General features: G+C 40.5%; 1 protein-coding gene across 2 annotated transcripts in view; it reads right to left on the reverse strand.

Annotated features, from left to right (window-relative positions):
- Nucleotides 1-19,733, reverse strand: part of CDH20 (cadherin 20) — a 203,622-nt gene that overhangs the window by 57,305 nt on the left and 126,584 nt on the right. Inside the window, exon 2 of one of the 2 annotated variants that reach the window (XM_032872303.1) lies at nt 11,027-11,355. The exons of the other annotated variant lie outside the window; for it this stretch is intronic. The gene's annotated coding sequence lies outside the window, so the exon portion shown is untranslated. The remainder of the gene's footprint in view (nt 1-11,026; nt 11,356-19,733) is intronic. 2 annotated transcript variants of the gene reach the window in all.

Genomic DNA, 19,733 nt, shown 5'->3' on the forward strand with positions numbered 1-19,733 from the left:
TAATAAAAACCACCTCAGCATCCTACATATATGCCGACCCTCTAGCTGTAAACTCTCAGCTCAGGTCATAAACAAAGGCATTTCTACTGTAGAAATCTTTTCACTAGAGTTCATGCCCAAGTCCTCCTTGCTTTCATCTCCATTGTAATTAATTTTTCCATTTGAGGATGCCCTGTCTTCCTTTCCATATCTTCCAAGAATGGCAAATAGATTCTTACGGATCTTTTCATGCACACTTAGTATCTAGTACATGTTTTAATCCTAAAGGAGTCAGGAAGTTTTTGACCTACTTTATGCTTCCTCTAGTTTTCACTTTTAATCAAGCTTATGAAAGTACAGTTAAGTCCATGGGCAATTTCTCTGACTACAGTTAGACTAGAATGATCAATTTTGATTTTTCGGAGTTGTCTCACATGCTCACTAATTTCTTGTCTTATGTGGCATTTATAATTGCACTAAATTTGTGCTTGTTCGTTTTAAAAAAGCACGTGTTTTAAATTAAGTAATTCTCTGGCTTAAGTTCTTCCTCAAAAGAAGTTGCAAATAATTGCTACTTACTGTTTTCTTTTTTACTTTGCCTTTGCACAGACCATTAGGAAAGCAGGACAGTTCTGTAGTCCTTCCTGGACCATAAAGGTTAATCCATAGGAAGAAGAGTTTTTCGGCAAAACTCAGTTAGCTGTCTAAAATTAAGACTCAACTTATTAATTTGATAAATATTTGAGCATCAAATATGCTTGATCAGTAGTGGTTTGTGAAGCCAAACGAAGTGGAGTTTCAGTTTCAGCCCTAGGACCTCTTATCTGAGCAGTCTTGAGCAAGTGACTTAAACTCTTTCAGTCTGTTTGTCGTCTACAGACTGGAGATAATTATAGACTCTCACAGGGTGATTGTCAGAATTAAGTGAGAAAATATACATGAAGCTCTTAGCATGGTATTTGGCAGATGGTTAAAAACTTGTGTTTGAAAAACAGTAGGCACTTAATAAATGTTCTCTTTCCCTCCTTCAAGGAGTTTACAGTTTATTGGGGGAAATACTGCCATTAATACTGGTAGTAGTGGGAGTAGGCGTAGGCATTATGGCATCGCTGGTGGCAGTGATGACAGTGTGGTAGCAGCAGGAATCGCAGAAGCAGCGACAGCAGAAGCGTTAGCGTGGAGTGTTCACTTCATACCAGGCCGTGTAAGTCCTGTACCTTTACTTTGTCATTTAGTCTTCGCAAGAATCCCATGAAAAGGTATACTTTTGCCATTTTACACAGAGATGGACCAGTAGTGGTGTGCTGGTATGGCTCCTCGGCTCCCACCAGCTCTCCCGAGAGCTGATTTGCATGTTTCTCTGCAGCTCCTTAAACTGGCCATGATGTGAGTGTTGATACTACAGCTCTTGGCAAATGTCGTGGGAGAGCGAGCGGGAGAACTTGGATTCTGCCTTGGGAGCGACTACAGGACGCGTTTTGTACGTGACTGACTGTGACACGGGTCTTTTTGTGACATGGGCTGCCAGACCCCTGAAACCAGTGCTAGGTCAGGTCAGGGGAGGGGTAAATGACTTCTGTGAGGGAGGAAAAGTTTAAGGTAGCCTATGAACTAGACCTTGAAGGATGGAGAGGAGGGTATTCCAAGGGAAAGCAAATGCAAGTGCCAAGGTGCAGAGGAAGAATGCAGAGCTTGAATTTCGGTGTAGAATGGGGCCTGTTCAAGAGAGTAGTGAGGGGGCGCCTGGGGGGCTCAGTCATTAAGCGTCTGCCTTTGGCTCAGATCATGATCCCAGGGTCGTGGGATCGAGCCCCTCTTCAGGCTCCCTGCTCAGCAGGAAGTCTGCTCCCTCTCCCACTCTCCCTGTGTGTGTTCCCTCCCTCACTACGTCTCTGTCAAATAAATAAATAAAATCTTAAAAAAAAAAGAGAGAGAGAGAAAGTAATGAGAGATGGTGCAGGGGAGACAGGCAAAAAAACAGTAGCTAGGAGCTTGAATGTTGCTGGATTTGAAGTGTTTTGAATCTGTAGTTGTTTCTAGTGAGCGGTTAAAGGTTTTTGAGTTTGCAAACCAGCCAGAGCGATTCCCATCACTGTTTAGTAGTGTCGCTACTAAAGAGTGGCGGAGAGCTGGTGAGAGAGTCCGTTTAGAGTCCCGGGGAACCCCTAAGGAGAACCTCAGCCAGGAATCCTGGGGTAGGAAGAGGATTGGGGAAGAGGCAGAGTTTCCATCACTGGGAAACTGAATCGATGCGGAGGAACGTGGGTACGGGGGTTGAGGGGCTAATGAAACAATGATAGGAAAGTTCTGTGCTTAGGTTACAGCTGGAAATTGGGAGGAGGCATTCGTTAGAGGCAAGGTAATAAATTTGGTTTTAGAGTTAGGGATAAAAAATTCATCCTTCTATGCCTTATTATTTAAAGAGGCAAGAACTTTCCTTCTCTTTTTAGTCCAAAACTTCAAAGCAGCTTTGGACATAAAGAACGTGAGCTCCTTCCTCTCCCAGAGAGTGGTTCTGGTTGCTTCCGGAGCACACACTGCCTGCACGCGCCCTGCTGCTGACCCAGGGCTGGTCCTGCTCCAGGTGCCTTCCTGTGGCCGACTTGGTGAAGCTGATCTGGGGCTTCAGCTCAGCTAGGGACGTTTCCACCTGTCAGCTCCCGGATGTTTTTCCCTTTACAGAATACCCATTCTCAAACTGGAGTCATGCGTATTTTATCTTTCATTTTTCTAATGGGTAAGGAGCGTATACATAGAGGACAACTGGATACTCTGTTCAAGGAAAAGAAAAAACTCCTGGTAAAACAAACAGACCCCCCAAAATCACACTGATATTTATTGTTTCTTCTGTAGTTTATCTTCTAATATCTGTTTTCAAAAATACCTCTCTTTTGGAAAATGATGCATAATTTGGACTCAGGACATTTTGGCTTAATACTCTTTCTAACTCTGCCCATGGACGTGTGATGCTGGGTGTTTGCTTAACCTTGTTGAGGCTCAGATATCTTCTTTAAAGATTTTATTTATTTATTTGACAGAGAGATCACAAGTAGGCAGAGAGGCAGGCAGAGAGAGAGGAGGAAGCAGGCTCCCTGCCGAGCAGAGAGCCTGATGGGGGACTTGATTCCAGGACCCTGAGATCATGACCTGAGCTGAAGGCAGAGGCTTAACCCAGTGAGCCACCCAGGCACCCCAGATATCTTCTTTAAAGGGCTTAAAGGTTTAAAGGGTTGTCAAAGACTGTCGTGACCTAATACTATAGATCAAGTTCTGTTTTATTTTATTTTTTTACTTCCTCTGTGTTTCCCATCTCTTCTCTCTCCTCAGAGTGCCTCATGCATTTCCCGTTGGCTCTTCATTATTTGGTATTACAATTATTTACTTGTCTCTCTCTTCCCCATATTATAAGCTCCTTGAAGATGCAGATAGTGTCTTTTATCCCTAAACTGGATACCTAGTATAACATTTGACACATCTCTGGTGTTTAGTAAATATTAACTGAGTCCTGATGTATTTTTATTTATTTTACTTCTTTAAAGATTTTATTTATTTATTTGAGAGAGATAGAGAGAGAGACAGAGATCATGAGCAGGGGGAGGTGCAGAGGCAGAAGCAGACTCTTTGCTGAGTGGGAGCCCAATGCAGGACTTGATCCCAGGATCCTGGGGTCTTGACCTGAACCAAAGGCAGACACTTAAGTGACTGAGCCACCCAGGCACCTGCTGATGTGTTTTTAAGCTGTAAAAAAGTATTTAACAGTTTGATATTATTATTCTTTCTGCCTTCAGTCTTTTAATTTTATTTAATAGTTTTTCATTTTTAATATCTGTTTTTACCACCAAGGTATTAAGAAGCATGTATAATCAGACAATATAAAGGCAAAAAAGTCCAGAAAACAATGAATTTTTACATGTTATAGTTTTGTTCTTAGTGAATAAAATAAACCCTGATAAGTCAGAAGTGCTCTAGACCTGGCATCTTTTGTTGCAATATGAAGTTAAGGAATCCTTTGTAGAGATGCTGGGAAACCTGATGAGGGATTTGACATTTGAAAAATTACAGTGCTCTAAAATTCTGGGATATTTTTTAGTTCTCTAGTTAAAGGGATATGACCACAAAGTTATCTCTGGTGGTTTAGCTTTTTATCTCTTTAATTCTGGGGAAAGGGGCTGATATGAGAGTGTCTTTTTTCTAGAATTGTTTTCAAGGTCAGTCTCTACCTGTTGTTTTGATAGACCCTTCTTTCTTGAACTTAGGTTCACTATTGGTCCAGTCTTCACCATGTGGCTATATTTACATTTCCTTTAAAATGTTTTCATTCTGTCTAGTTTGGTTATGAATAGAAGTCTGTGATGATAATTGCTCCACTGTTTTCTAGAACTTGGTATTATCATTGAGAAATTTCATGTGTTTTAGCAAAATGATAGAGAAAACTAAGAAAAAGACATGGGATCTTAGAGAAAGGAGATCCAACATAGAAGACTAGTGAGGAAAAGCCCTAGGATAACAATTATATACTAGGCCTGACACAGAAGCCAGACTAGGGGAGGGAGGGTACCAGGGAAAAAAATGAAACTGATATGAAAGGGCTTGAGAAATTCTTACAGTTTTTGGAAAAATTACCAATAACCATGACACAGATATTTTGAACACTTGAAAAAAATAACAGTGACACACGCATAAAGAAGAGGAGAAAAGAAAATACTAGGCAGTTGTTAATCCAGAAAAAGCTGTTCTAGAAAACAGGAATTAGAATCTTAATGTACAACTTTGCTTGATAGGAAACAACATTCATTCATAAATTTTGACTAATTTAGTGAAAATTGAAATAGAACTGTGTTGAGAGTGTGAGAGAGGGGAGAATGAGTGGAAATATGTTTAAAGAGGACTACATCCTCAACTATCCTACTGGGAAGTCAAGTGAAATCATCTAAAATAGATATTTCATGGGGTGCCTGGGTGGCTCAGATGGTTAAGTGTCTGTGTGGGGCTTTCCACTCAGCGGGGAGTCTGGTTCTTCCTCTCCCTCTGTGTTCTCTCTCTCTCAAATAAATAAATAAAAGCTTTTAAAAAATAAAATAAAATAAATATTTCAGGAATACACAATAGTGTTAACATATTATTTAGAAATATATGGGCAAGTACCTGAAGAAAGAACTTCTGGGGTTGCCTTTAGGAGTTGAGTTTTGGGGTGGGGCAAGGAACCGCTTTTTTTTTCTTTTCTTTTAAATTATAAGCTTTCCAGTACTGTCTTGTTTTATTTTGTTTTTGACCAATGCAAATATTTTACTTTTAATAAAATAAAAACTGATTAAAATTTTAAAAACATTTTAAAATAAATAAAATAAATATTGAAGAACTAAATAGAAAAGAGAGCCTCCAAACAGACCTAATGAATGTATTTTGTATTTTTTAGGATTTTTAAAAAACTTTTAAGTGTTTCTGAGATGAGAATGTATCTTATAACAATCACAGTTACTAGTATTTACATTATTAGCACTTATGTATTAATACCTTTCCTCCCCCAACCCGAACTTCCAACTGTTATATTTCTGGCACCTTTTGATTGTGTTTAGATCAAGGAAGTGGAAATCCTTTAGTATAGGATTTTTCAGAACTCTGCTCTTCTAGGCACGAGAAGTTCTGAAGCTTTTTCAAGGTGAAATTGGTAGGCCCTGGCTTCCTCTCCTTTCTCCTTTTATTTCTGTATCCTCTTTACTAAACTCCTTCTTAATCTATATTATATATTTGGCAAGGCAGACTTCCTTAGTAAGTTGGTTAACTGTGGTTGGAAAACTATCTCCTGTCCTTCACCAGCTACTGTCCACTCTTCATTTCATTGGAGAGTCAAATGCGAAAGATCAAACTTTGCAGGTTTAGTATGTTAGTAGAACATATGAAAAAACAAAAAATACCAAGAGAAGATGGAGGTGAATATTGTTTTTATCAATACTTGGTTGAAGAAGCCTTTCCAGAGTATCATCCAAGGTAATAAAAGGGATGATATTAATAGATTGAACCAAATAATTACTACAAATTGGTACATTTTTAGTATAAAAATCAGGGAACATGCATGAGAAAACAGACTTACTACCCTTAGCATGTTAAAGAGTCTTTATGCTCATTGTTAAAAATGATGATCGGGGCACCTGGGTGGCTCCGTGCGTTAAGGTCGTGATCCCAGGGTTCTGGAATCGAGCCCCGCATCGGGCTCTCTGCTCAGCGGGAGCCTGCTTCCCTCTCTCTCTCTCTCTCTCTGCCTGCCTCTCTGCTGACTTGTGACTTCTCTCTCTGTCAAATAAACAAAATCTTTAAAAAAAATGATGATCAAATGACAATGAGAGAAATTCATAGGAGAGGAAATAAATTGACCTAAAATATATGATAATCATTTTACTTTTGCAATTAGCTGAAGAAAATGAGTTATTTCTAGCCTATTAAATTGGAAAACATTGAAAAATAAGCTAACTCATGTTGCGGTAAATGTGGAGAACTAGACATTTTCATATACTTTGGGTAGAAGTGTAGGTTGACAAAAACTTTCTTGAAAGCATTTTGCAATATGTGTCGTGTCTTTAAAATAAATACGTAATTGATCCTAAGGAAATAATATTGAGACATTTTATTTGAATTTAAATCTCTTTATTTTTATTATTATATTCTTAGTGTAGCAAAAACCGATATTAAACCAGATTTCTACTGATCCTCTATCATTTGACCTTGTACTGATCATTTTGGCACTAATTCCTGTTTTCTGGCTAGCTATTGCTATGAAACAAATCACCTCAAAATGTAGTAGCTTAAAACATCAATTATTTTATTAATTTTTGTGGTTTCTGTGGGTTAGGAATTTGGATGTGTTTGGCTGGTTGATTCTGGCCTGGGGTTTCTTAGGCATCTGCAGACAGATGGTGCCTGGACTGGGATGGCAGGGGTCTGGGGCCGCTGGAGCCCTCTGGGGTGTCTCTGTCCCTTCACGTAGTCTCATTTAGTACATTTACATGCAATTTCTCATTTAGTACATTTACATGGACTACTTTGGGCTTCCTCAGCATGGTGGCTTCCATGAGAGCATTTGGACCATGTACGTGGTCAGGCCTCCCAGGTGAACATGTACATTCTCAAAGCAGACGAGGCATTAGCTTTTCTGACCCAACCGCAGAACCCTCTCAGGCTTCGCTTCTGCTGTATTCTGTTGGTTATGAGCCACTTCCAAGTCCACGTACTCGAGGGAAGGAACTTAGACTCTTGAAGGAGAGTGGCAAGGCTCCGGGAGAGCCTGTGAGATGGCACATATTATTGTGACCATCATTAGAAAATACACTTAGCTACACCTGGCCCATCAGTCAGGCTAATCCAGAGCCATTGAGTTCAGTGTGGAAGAACTTCTGTAATCTCAGATAAGCAAAGGCAAGTTTTTGTATTTGGAAGGGGATTTTGGGGTGGGGGTAGGGGATAGGCATTCTTTGATTAAAGAAAACCCGAACATATATAGAGAGCAACTTCTGTATGAATGGCCCGATTTCCATATATGCTGCGATTGAGAGGGGTGTATGTAAAGGGTAGGTGTATCTATTTAAGTGATACCTGCGCAACTTTTGATTATACCTGCTCAGGCATAACAAATCAAGAAATATGGTTCTGACTCTTATTACTGAGTGACTGGGGAATTGTTATCAATGGATCATTTTCAACCCTAGTACAATGACAAGAAGTATTTTTAAAGGGGTGAGTTCTGTATCAGGTGTTTAATATTCATATTTAAAAGATAGCTGAAGTCATGATCACTAAGCACTGAGATTTTACCAAAGTGGAACAAAGTAAAGTGATGGTGGGAAAGAATTAAACATGCGGAAAGACTTTAAACATGCGGCTCTTTGAAGAAGTATTAGAATATAAGCAGAGCAGTAATGAATAAAATAAAATCTAGTGATACCTAGAAATAAGAGCTCATTGAACAAATATAAGGTTGGTGGGTCATAATGGATCTCATTTCTTCCCAGTTTGTCTCCTAATTGTTTTCTCTGTTGGGTCTCTTATTCTGCTTACTCTCACCATGGACAGACGACACTTCCACCCATCAAAGTAGGAATCCAGAAGTTAATGTAAGATTCCTTCTGTCTCCAGTAACTTCCACACCTTCACCGAAGTAGCTGCCTCCTAAATAGTGTCTCTGTTCTAATCTGTTCTCTTGTCAGCCAGAGAGATCTTACCAGGTCACTTACCTGCTAAAAGGTCTCTCAACAGCTTTGCTCCTCATTTCCTAACTGATAAAATCTGGGCTCCTTGACAAGGTTATGCTGGGACTTACATGAACTGGCTCCTGCCTACCCTTCCAGCCTTCTTTCCTGACCCCTTCTCCTCTCACATTTTTTTGGTCCATTATAATAAACTATAGACCCTATATTTTAACACCTTCATGCTTTTGTTCAAACAGAATGCTTTTTCCAGGCCCTTTGCTTGGCAACCTCTCTTCCAGGAAGCATTTGTTAGTTATAAGGCCTGTCTTCTGTGCCGCCATGCCACTCTGTCCGTTACACTGGCCAGCCCACACGGTCTGCTTTCCCCACTAGCCTGTAAATTCTCTGAGGGCAGCGACTATCACCCCCATGTCTTCAGAATTAGTACAGTGTCAGTACCAAGCAGGAATTATGATAAAACTTGGAATAGAATGAAATTAAACAAAAAGTGAACGATTCCACAATATGACATTCTCATTTCGGTGAGAACTGTGGTACTTGTATAGCAATATTAACAGAGTAGACTTGAGGGTCTGCCAGGTGGGACTGTGTTCATCACCAGAACTCTCTCAGTTCTTGAGAGCTGCAACCTAAAGGGGGCTGCAGAATGAGGGTGGGAACTTGTAGCAGGTTCAGAGGTGTCCTTGAGGCTCTAAAGATGAAACCTACAGTGTCCAAGGAAAGGAAATTTTTTTTTAAAGATTTTTTAAGAAAAAGATTATTTGAGAAAGAGAAAGAGAGTTGCCACAGTGAGAGGTAGAGAGAGAAGCAGGCTCCGAGCCTATTGCAGGGCTTGATTCCAGGACCCTGAGATCATCCTGAGCTGAAGACAGGTGCTTGACTGACTGAGGCACCCAGGCGCCTCTTAAAGTTTTTTTTTTTTTTTTTTCCTTATTTTTAAGTAATCTCTACATTCAACGTGGGGCTTGAACTCACAACCCTGAGATCAGGAGTCTTACGCTCTGCTGACTGAGCCAGCCAGGAGATATCTTTCAGGCTAGAGGAGACGAAGTCAAGGTGTAGCTTGATGATGGCATCCAAATTTTAAAAATTCATCTTCACTGAAGATTGACATCTCCTAGGAACCAGGTGCAAGGACCATGGCCTTAATCAGTAGAGGAAGAGATTTAAACGACAATTTCCAGACAGTGAAGCTTATAAACTGGGATGAGTTGCTTATGGAAATTAAGAAATCTGCCTTTTATTGGACAGGGCAAGACAGGGGCAGGAGACTATGGGGTGAGGAGTGGGGGAGGTTTCCACAGACTCAAGTAGGTTTGTCAAAGGTAGGAATGGAACCAAAGGGCCTTAAGGCCTTTTGCAAATCCCGTAAATGAGTGATATTTTCAAATGCTGACTTTGCATCATAGTACAACTTTTACAACATTTCATTCATTTTGGCCTAGAAGAAATGCTGAATTTATGAGCATACAGTGAAAAGAACCTTCTTTAAAGTGCAGTCAGTTGGCAATGATGCTTGATACTAGCTATTTCTACTTTTACTTGCTGCAAAGTATCTGTTAAAAAAAGGAAAAAACTTTTTTTTTTTTAATAACTTGCTGATTTATCTCAGGGAACACTTGTGGCAAGATAGGATCATTAGCTCTGCTGTCTGGAAAAATTGTGTGTCTCTATTGCTTTTATGACAGCACTGTCCCCTTTCTGATATTTAAATACCGTATAGCAGGGCCACAGAGATGTTCGAAGTTACTAGTGGAAACCACATTAGCAGTTAAAATTCCTGTATTATTTCTTTTCTCTGTCAGTAAAGGAATTGGGTTTCTTTGGAGTGGGAAATGCTCTTATGTATCTTCTGCAAAATTTAATTTATTATTTCTTTGTCTTTTATGCCCTTTCATTTTTTTCCCTACATAGTAGAGTCATTAAAAGAAATGCATATAAGCTCTACAAGGTTTTGTTCCTACACTGTAAGGCTAAGAATAGTTTAACAGGAACCAATCCACATGCTTTAATCCATATGAGGGAAGAAGATTTTGTAAATGTTTCTCTTCAAAGTACTAAAAGTAAATAAAGGTTAAAGGGAGAGGCTAAAAAGAAAGCCTTATTAATGGGAAATACATTTTGATAAATCAAACTGATTCCAATCTTAATAGTCAATTTAAATAATGGAATTGGTTAATAGAATCAAATTAGGATTAAAGAAAGGGATACAAATCTATTTCCACAAGTTGTTTCAAAACAAGGCATTCACTGGCTGATGCCGTATGATATCAATCTGATTATACTGTACACAATAAAGCATGCCCTACGATAAAATCCTGCTGGGAGATGTGTTTAATCAGATGCCTTCGATATTATTTGAGCGAAAGCTACTGTGGACTCAAAAGAATCAAAGAAAAAATCTTTAGCTCCCGCAATCCATCTCAACCCACTGTGGATGCTGGTGCTCTACATGTACCCTGTCCTAATCTACTCTCAGACGTAAGCATGAGCTAACTGGTTGGGATTTCAGATTTGTCTTTTCAGAAGCCACAAACAGAAATTTCTTTTACTTAATAACCATGTTCTGCACTGACTATTCATTCCTAAGCTTCTCACAAATCAAGTCAAGATAAAGATTTTCTGTTGGCAGGAATTTTAATGGACACTGGTGAGTACAATTAACAGCCATCCAATAATAATTTAAAATTACTGTCTTAGCGTAGCTTTGTTTGGCTCCCACAGGAACTAAATCAACACTTGCACGTCCCAAGACAATCGTTATATGTCATTGACCAATTTTAAACCAGATTTTGTGAAGCTATGTCCTGGAAATAACAGATGACATGAAAAGTTTTAGAACTTACTTTTCTCCTTCTTCCACGTAGTGCACTATTTTTGCATTTTCCTGAGCTTGTCACTTTAGTTGTGGAGTTCACTGCATGCTGCCAGCTCCCACTGTATGTCAGAACAACTGAGAGTGCTCCCTCTGCCAGTTTGAAATTGGTCTTTAAATTATAATCAGCTCTAGAGGAGGGGCTGCTGGAGGTAGGGAATTTAGTCCAGTAACTTTGAGGGGAGAAGCCTGCTCCCGGCTAAAGCTTTCTTTCCCCCTCTGCCAGTGCCATGGGGTTGGAAGGCGTCTCTTGGGGGAATAAGGCCCAGCCAGCCACCAAGTTGCTGATGCAACCTAAAGCTACTTGGGAAGGGAAGGAGAACAAAAGGCATCACTTCTGTTAGGTGATTAGCAGCAAATGATGTATGGGGGTGGGAGGAAGCCTGGCGTACACAGGGGAGGGGGGCTGGCAGTTGCCCTTGTCTAGAAGGGGGAAGGACAAAGAATGCTGTCCCTGAGCACTGGAGGCCCTGGGGGATTTCTTAACAGAATCAAACGGCAGAGGACTATTAGCAGCCTGGTACAGTAAGAGCTCAAGTTCTTTGGACATGTTGGCCTCACAGACAGCTGAAAATATCTAGTGGCAAATACCTATCAGCTGCTTACGTATTTCAGAAACGAAAGATAATGGGAAGGCGAACAAATTGCACGTCTTTTCCACTACCATTGCTCAGTGTTTCCAGTAAGTACATGCAGGGTCTCAGCTGAGCTGCTCTTTCAAATTATTGTTAATTAAATAATACTCCCTAAGAAATCTGTCATTACCGGCAGCCAGGAATGGGTTTGTTTAGTTTGCCTGAGGCTCTTAATGCTCCAACAAACGGGCTCTTAATTGCCAGGCGAGGTAATTTCATTGAGGGTTGTAGTTCATTTTTCCCAACAATTTTATGGTATGTTCTATGTCTTAAACTTTTCCTTTTTTTCCTCTGTCTGGAGTTGCGTAAGGCCAGAGGGATCTCTCTCTAATGATTCATCCATTGAATTAGCCAATCTCCGTAATGGAAAAAATGCACGTTATTGAATCTGTAATTTCCCCCCCTATTTCCATTATGACTAAAGAGAAGCAACTAATAACAGATTTTAAAATTAACTTAATTTCCCCCTGCTCATTTCATTACTTAAACTTTGAAATAAATGACTTTTGCTGGGAAAAATGATTTGTGGGATGTCACAGAAGCAACTCTGACATTCCTTCTTGTCAACTCTTTTCTTAGTAGACAGGAGTGTTGGACGGGTAGAACGATTATCATTAGACGTAGTTGAAAAGGGGAAAGATGAGGGCGTTCTTCTACAGAGAAGAACATGTGCCATGGCCTAGAATTTGAAGTGACCTTATCGTCAAACATTTTCTTTCCGTTCATAAGCAGAGAATAAGGACAAATATGAAAAAAAAAGTCACCCTTTTTTCAGTGTTATAAAAGCCTCCATATGCCATTTCAAAAAGAAGTGCTATTTCAGCCTTTTCTTAAATGACCTCTTTTTCATCATAATATAATCTATTTTTTTTCACCTTTTGACTGGTACTTTGGTTTTCTAATAAAGCTACGTACTTGTTTTAGAGGAATTACACTTTAGAATACATCTTGGTGGTATTTCATCCAACAGTTTCATTTGGTTGAATTAATGTGCAGGAGAGATAGAGGGAGAGGGAAAAAAGAGAGAGACAGGGGGAGAGTAGTAGAAACGAGAGTCACCTAATCCAACTTCCAAGCGTAACTTTCTTCAGTTTCATATTTCAGTATCATTAGAGAAACTTTTATCTGGGATAAAAGCATTGTTTAGCTGGATAGTACTAAAACGTATATATCCACACTTTATCAGTGATTTACTATCCTGTGGTCAAAATAGTTTCCTTTCTTCCTCTTTGTCAAGTTCACGTTTTTGTTGTCTGGTATCACTTGATAATCTTTCATTCTCCTTTTTTCCCCCCTAGGTTCTTGTCTCTCTCTTTTTCCCATTAAGATGTGAATGGGCAGGCATCTCAGCCAATATGTCTATACATGGCTGAATTCACTTGGTGAAAAGCAGGGACTCCTTTTGTCTGGACCCTGGATGGCTGCGTGTCATTCCGCACCAGCGGGCAGGGCCTTCCTCACAGTAGGAACTTTGCAATAATTGCCTGAACAAATTGAGCTCAGGCTTATCAGTTCCTTTCCTTTTTCAGTTGGAAAATGGAGGAAATGGGAGAACAAGGCCATTTTTGACCAATGACAATACAGCGTAGAAATAGATTGGATACACCTAGTGCCTGGTCGTGTTGTAGACAGCAGTCGTGGGATATATTGTGTACAGAGATGATAAGATGGGACCCCCACAATCATCAAACTAACCGAGCCTTGTTTTCTCCCCACATGTGCTTTGAACATTCTGCTCTGTACGATCTGCATGTACTGCAGCAGGCAGGGGAGGGAGTGGGACTTATATGCAGACAGTAGGCAGAGGCAAGCCAACACAGTTGGGACTGGTTGGTCCTTGTGTTCTTTTTGCACATTGTATAGACCAACAGAGGTAATACTCAAGTTGTTTTACAGTAGGGAGCGATGAGAAAAAGTCTTTGGTAATAAAACTGAATATAGGTGAAAGAAATTCATTTAAAAGTTGATGGGGGCACCTGGGTGGCTCAGAGGGTTAAGCCTCTGCCTTGGGCTCGGGTCATGGTCTCAGGTTCCTGGGATCAAGCCCCGCATCGGGCTCTCTGCTCAACAGGGAGCCTGCTTCCCCTTCTCTCTCTGCCTGCCTCTCTGCCTACTTGTGATATCTCAATCTGTGTCAAATAAATAACAATTTAAAAAAAACTTAAAAAAATGTTGATATATATATATATTTTTCCTATACACGTTTTTATCAGAATCTCTGTGAACTGTATATGATTTGTGGTATTTTCACTGTATCTAGATTTGGTATGTGTTTGGTATGTGTTTATATATGTAGTGTTTGTGACTAAATGTTTTTATGCATTAATTCCACATAAATGATGTAGCTGGAAACTATAACATACGTATGGAAACGTAAATGCAAACATGCAATAGCAGAGGTGATTTTAATTTTCTATATATATATGTAGAAAAATATATGTATGGTCATACTCCAAAGCTTGATTCTAAATCTACAAATAGCATGTGTTCTCTTCTGGAAATCTTTCCACCTTAACAAGAGACTGCATTGGGCCTGAGGGTATCCTGTGCCCCCATGCCTCTGTACAGTGTTGTCACTACCGGTAGGTTGGGAGGTCTGGCCTTCGATAAACTGGGCAGCCAGCCTTGTGTGGCAGAACTGTTAATGCAGCCAGGCCACCTGGCCGTGTGACAGCCCAGCCTATATTTTTAAAAATAACTGTGTGTGTGTGTGTGTGTGTGTGTGAGAGAGAGAGAGAGAGAGAGAGAGACAGAGTGAGAGAGAAAGAGAATGAGAATCCCCATTCAATGGGGTTAAGCTTTGCTCAGCTGCTTCCAAAGCCACTGGAGGTAGACAAGACAAGGCGCCACAGCCAACTGAATGGCTTTCCATCTGCCCTCTGCTTTGCTTGGAAATAACTGGTCAGACCAACGGTTTTTTGCTTTGTTCGGCTTTTTTCTCTGGTCTGAAGCAGAGACTGACATGAAACAAGCATGGCATTTCCTTTTGAAAATTGGATCCTGAAATTGGCCTCATCTTTCCAGAAGCACAGTGCTATTGCGGTTTCTTCCCAGTTTTGTAAATGTCACAAACAGTTTGCATATAAATTTGGAGGCAGTTACCACATTAGGTTTTTGCGATTTTTTGGCAGGAGGTGTTTGATTTTTGGTAGTTCTGAAGGGACACACTGTAGCATGATGCATGGAAGTGGTTTCCCCTGCACAGAGAGATGAAGAAAATGGGCTACCACATTAATAATAAAGAGCACGTTTGCCAGCCTTTTATTAGCAGTTTTAAAGGAGACACGGTAAAATGTGAAGTCATGCAAATGTGGCTTCTTGAAGAACTTCATTAGCATCACCCAGAAGCTATAGTTTACCATAAGTGGCCACCGGGGCCCCCATAGGTCATGGCTCCTGGCCAGCTCTCTGCAATTGAAGTGATGCTTACTGTAAGGCGAGTCCCCTGGACACAATGTATGAGGTACGGATGACAGTACATTATCTAAGCCACTTGCACCGTAGTGATTTGAAATTGGAAGACTTTTAATGGAGCAAGCAGGGGAAAAAAAGCTACTAGAGGAATGCAGTCCATTAAGCTCTCCTGGCAGAGACACCACATATGCTTATCTTTAAAAGGAGAGGCAAGGAAAAGAATGTTTTCAGAAGAGAGTCACCAATAGTCTGTAATACTGTGCTCTCCTCCTGCCCAAATACACACACACGCACACACGTATGTGTATGCACATGCACCTCCCCTCCAACAAGTGAAGAAATCTCTTCACTCTGTAACACCTTTAGCATGTCTTGATGTCTTGAATCTTTAGGGATTATAAGGAAAGAGAGCAGTTTTAGGGTGGAACAAGGATTGGAGAATCCTGGTTACCAAGATTGTCACTTCCATCCTCCACGCACGCAGTGAAAAGGGGAGCTATGCAATTATAACTCTGTTTTACTTTGAACTTGTGATGGAATCATGGCTGCTCTCACAGACACAGTTAAGGCATATCGACTTAATAATGAGAACAATCAGTAAGAGGGGCCACATGTCATCTATGGGATCGGATTCTCTGGAGGAGGCAGCTGGATGTGGCATACAGCTGGATCACCTGCGTGCTGGTCTCCGCCCTGCCGTTGACAGGCTGTACAAATCTGGGCAAACACTGAACCTCTTTGTGTTTCCCCGTCCACGTGTCTGAAACGGAGCTGATGGTGGCAAGCTTATCCATCTACTGCCTAAGTCATTGTAAGTGAAGTAAGGGAAAGAGGCCTTGGCACACTGTAAGTCCTCAATAAATACTGGCTATTAGTACTAGTGGGAGAAACACCGTGGGCCGTGGGATCAGGCAGAATCAGGTTTACATTTTTCACTGTGATTTTTTTCCCCCAAAATTATTTCATCTTTCTGAGGCTCAGAGAGTTTTTCGAATCTGTAGAGTTGCAGGGTTGCCCTAAGGGTTAAATCATCTCCCATCTGCAACATGCAAAGCTTAGTGAGTGTGTGAAATAAAACAGGTGCTCAGTAAAAGTTTAATTCTTTCCAAAAGCAGAAGAGACAACAGTCCTGTGGTGTAAACTATAAAGCCTTTTCTCAAAGTTGTTTGCATCTTTTCCTGAGGTTTTTTTGGAGGGGGTCAATTAACCTGCTCAACTTGGGGTTTCATATCACTTACTAGTCTGAGTGATGATTTCCCTAAAGGTATTGAAGTTGCACATCCTCTATTTGGTGGATAGCAGAAAATGGACACTTGTAGATGAGATGTAAAGTTCTACCTGGCTTGTCAAAAGGATGCTCTATTCTTGACACCTTTTTTTGGGGAAAAACAGACCAAAACACTGCAAATGTGCTTCTTCACTGTGACTTTGTAGAAATTGTCAGAGTCTCAAGAGGAGATGAGGGAAAATTATGCCACAAAGGTGTCTCCAAATATAGAAATAATCTGAAACATATTTTCCAATGAAATTATTTGCACATAATTCTGACAGTAGAATCTGTTGGGAATATCTTAGCAATCATGTCTCCCAATGGCAGACTCACCATTACGTATGGAGCCTCTTATTAGAGACTGTCCTGAATGCCTTTTGGGGTTCCTATATAGCCTATGTCTGTTTTGTTTAAGAACTTCTCCTGGGTCCCAAAGCCTGGGACCCTCCTGTGGCCTTGTGCATAGCAAAAGACTGTGTCCCTCTTCCAGGTTGAAACTTGAGTCAAGATGGGCCATATAGCTTTTCTTTCCCAGGAGTGTGGACCTGGCGTGTGCAGGGATAGATAGGATAGATAGGATGCTGTTTCTTGTAGAGGCTGTGCAAAGGAGGACTGGCAGAGAAATGAGAGACACAAGGGAGGCACAAGACCTCTCCCCTGTGGGAGGCTGAGCCTAACCTCCTGCCTTTAGATTCTTTGAGATACCTCTGTAACCATGCAATCACTCATTTTACCCTTTTCCTTAAAACTAGCTTGAGGAAACCAGTTTTGGTTCTCTCAGACCAAAACTTTACTAGCAGGAGTTATGTCTGTTTCATGGAAAACTGGCCTCAAGTTGTGGGAAAAATACTTGGAGATTTTCATAGAGTTAAACCTTTCTCTCGCCTGCTAGATTGTTCTGAGTGCCTTTATTACTAAGATGAGCTGCAGAAGGTAGAGTCATTATAAGATGGCCTTGGAAGAAATGGCGTTGATGTCATGAGCTACATATTCTGTAACTTTGCATGACTGGAACATCATGTCATGGAAGGACTTATGAATACTAATTTTTAAGAAATATACTATGATACAGCATTTAAATAAAATAGGACGTTTCTATTGTATATGTTAGAAAATAAGTTTGAACATTTGTGAGATGACTAGGGTGGAATTTTTTTGTAAAAAGATGGGTAGACAATCACTCTCAAGAGTTGTTTACATGTTGTAGGTCTTGTATTTGCATTTATTACAAAAAGTGATTCATTACTCTTTACACGGTGAAAGAGCTGCTTGCTGCTTCTAGGGAGTATGTCTTTATTCAGCTTTGTGTTGTTTAGGTGATGAGTACACCTGCTTTTTAGGGCAGATCCTCATGTATGTGGGTGGGTTACTGAGATTTTTCTGTAGAATTAGAATAAGGATAGTTTTTATTGACTTTGTGCTCACAGACATCGCCTTCCATCTGTTTTTTTGACTGCTTTGATCTACTATGCTGTTCAAACTTCTTGTTTCCTTTCAATGTTAATTTTTAAAATGAGCCATTAAAATTCACCTGAGTTGATGACAAAATTCCAGGCCATTAATTCTCTCTGAACATGAAGAATCATTTTATTTCCAAAATATGAAAATTTAAAAATGTTTTGGAAATCGAATGTCAATTCAGTCTTGCAAACCTGGTAAATAAACGATCCAGGGTTCTTAATTGACATTTCTGTTTTATTTTCTTTATTGTGATGGGAAATAATGTGTGTTACTAGTGAAAGGTCCACACAGTTAGAACGTGGGGATGGTGCTATTCTTTGTAGGAAGATGGCAGTTGTAACTGTCAGATGCAAAGTTATGGTTGAGAAAAGTCCGTAGGCTAGAGGATGAGTATGGCTAATAGATTTGGTGTTGTTCTTTGCTTTTGATGCCTTGCTTGTTAGTAGCTGTAGGAGTATACATGTGGAGAGTAGTGAGTGCCAGAGCCTATTGACAATGACCTTATTTTCAGTTTCAACTTTAAAAAAATATCAGGTGATGTTCTTGGGCAACCAGGCCAGCGAGCCTCCTGACGAAATCTCTAGGATTTACGTCGGGATTGAAGCTGTCTGCTATGACAAGGCTGATTTTGAAATGATTGATTCCATTTGTGGATATTACCATTTTCTATAGTTAGTTACAAATCAGAATTAGTGTGCTACAGTGGCAAATACTGCCGAGAATTTTCTAAATGTTTCCATAGGCGTTTTAGTAAGAATAATTCACATTCAGTGATGGAGGTTCCAGCTGCTTTCACCTCAACCTCAACTTCAACTTCAGCTTCAGCTCTGTGCCTCGTTCATTAATGTCTGCTCGCAAGTTGGAGGGCTCTGGCTGTCTTTCACTCTGATGCCGCTGTTTCTTCCTAGTTCCCACATACTGGTAAATAGGTGTGCTGGCTTTTAGCTCCTGTAGTGTCAAGTGACTGCCCACATTCATCCTGCACCAGTGCTTTGATCAGGGACCCGAGCGAGTGAGGATAGTTTTGACGGGTAACTGTCAGCTCCTGTTGTACGAGGTGCCCTGGCTGGTGTTCCTAAACTGCTACGGTTGAACAGCGTATGAATCGAAGCATCCAGAACACAAGTGCAAGAGGGGATGTTCTGAAGATTGCTCCGTCTTTGCTGCAGAGTAATGAGGACAGAGGGAGGGGGTGTTCTGTGGAGGTTGGTGGCGGGTATCAGGGCTGAGGGGTGCGACTGGGTTAGCGCAGGAAGAACAATGAGGAAAATGATGCTTTACACTGCTGAAGATGTTAAACTTGTTTTTACCTTGTTCAGTCACTAAACTGTTCTTCCCTCAGATGTTCCTTTGCTTTTTTTTTTTTTTTTTGAAAGTTAGGAATAGTTGACCATGCTGCATAAGCAGAAAACTCTGAGCTTATATAAAGCATATAATGATGTTATCAATAAAATTAAAAAAACGAAATTACCATAGTGGTACATATTTAATTACTCACGCTTCTCACTGTGCTGTATGGTAATAACGGCAAGCAAATCACATAAACAGTGTAGCTGGTGTTACTTTTAATAGGGAAGGGAACTAATATTTATTGAATTCCTAATATCTGCCAGGCTCCACGCTGGGCGCTTTACATATGTTATCTCATTTTATGTGTAGCTAAACAAGGCATTTCCAGAGTCCACTGTGGTTCGAGGAGGCAGAGGTTACACTTCCACACCCTTGGAAGACCCAGGATTCTCTTTTCTTTGGCAGAGGCACTTATTTTCCCAGTGGTCCAGGGTCCTTTTGACTTCTCTTTGGGAGTTTGGACTTCCTGGGCCCTGGAATCTTCCTTCGCTACAGGTGGAATCAGCGAGGATACAGCTCCTTCCTTCCATACCCTGTCTCACCTTCAA

This window comes from Lontra canadensis, unplaced genomic scaffold (assembly GCF_010015895.1).
Source record: "Lontra canadensis isolate GAN:19392208 unplaced genomic scaffold, GSC_riverotter_1.0 scaffold44, whole genome shotgun sequence".
In the NCBI taxonomy this organism is placed as follows: Eukaryota; Metazoa; Chordata; class Mammalia; order Carnivora; family Mustelidae; genus Lontra; species Lontra canadensis.